At 38.4% G+C, this 1008-nt stretch overlaps 1 protein-coding gene across 1 annotated transcript in view; it reads right to left on the bottom strand.

The window, feature by feature from the left end:
* Nucleotides 1-1008, bottom strand: part of Hivep1 (human immunodeficiency virus type I enhancer binding protein 1) — a 130217-nt gene that overhangs the window by 21657 nt on the left and 107552 nt on the right. The gene's annotated exons all lie outside the window — the stretch shown is intronic.

Below are 1008 nucleotides of genomic sequence, written 5' to 3'. Positions count from 1 at the left end.
TTGCAGTAGGAGCAGTGGTAGGGGCGCACGTCTGTGTGGGTTCGGATGTGCTTCTTTAACATACTAGGCTTCTTACAGCGTATTCCACACTCTNCACAAATGTACTTCCCTCTTCCCCTGCCTCGCACATACACGTAATCCTCATTTGACTTGTATCTAATTTAAAGAAAAGGAAGGAAAAAAAAAGAGCAGGGAAATTGGGCACTACGTCTTTGAGAAAATACTGACTAAAGTTCAACCTAAAAAAATAAAGCACAACCTTTATACACAACTCTCCAATGGTTTTATGCACATTTAAGAAAGAGAAGATTCCTAATTTCTGCAACATGCCTAAAGCTATGACAGCTAATTCTACTCAGAGTCATTCAATGGGAAGTTTAATTCTTAAATATTTCCACCATTTTAAGATACCAGTTGGAAAGGCTTTCCTTTGCTAAATTCAATCACATTGACTGTCAAGTCTGAGCTACTTCCAAGCCTTGCCTGACTCTTGCGAACTCTTGTAGCTTGTTTTTTTTTTTTTTTTCATAATTCTGGAAATCACTGGCTCCTATAGCTTATTATTCTTGTACCAAAACAAAAGGACAGCAAAAGGCAGTAGGCACACCCCACTTAGAGAACTTTCTAGCCACACCCCGTGCACGTGCCCTTGGAAGCTGGGCTTACTCTCAAGCTAGTCTCAAAGGCCTGTAGGAGCCACAGTTTCTCCTGGTCATCACTTCCTCTATCAAAATAGAATTATCTAACACAATGCTAATACATATTGTTGGAAAGATTCTCTTAGCATAAAAAAAACCAAAAACAAAAACCCTTTAAATAAAAGCATCGCTGGCAGGTCTTCATTCACGTGACAGCAAATGCACACTTAAAAGGTGAGGTTAAATGTACATTGAAGGATAAAGCATGTACTTGCCCTCCGTCAAATATTTTAATTCTTCTTGGTTCACTTTTGATTAAGGAATTTTCTTTATCTTGCTCACTGTTAATTTCAGAGTCATCTTTATTGCT

This window comes from Mus caroli, chromosome 13 (assembly GCF_900094665.2).
Source record: "Mus caroli chromosome 13, CAROLI_EIJ_v1.1, whole genome shotgun sequence".
In the NCBI taxonomy this organism is placed as follows: Eukaryota; Metazoa; Chordata; class Mammalia; order Rodentia; family Muridae; genus Mus; species Mus caroli.
Note: the sequence above shows the minus strand (reverse complement) of the source record. Positions and strands in the feature narration are given on the sequence as shown.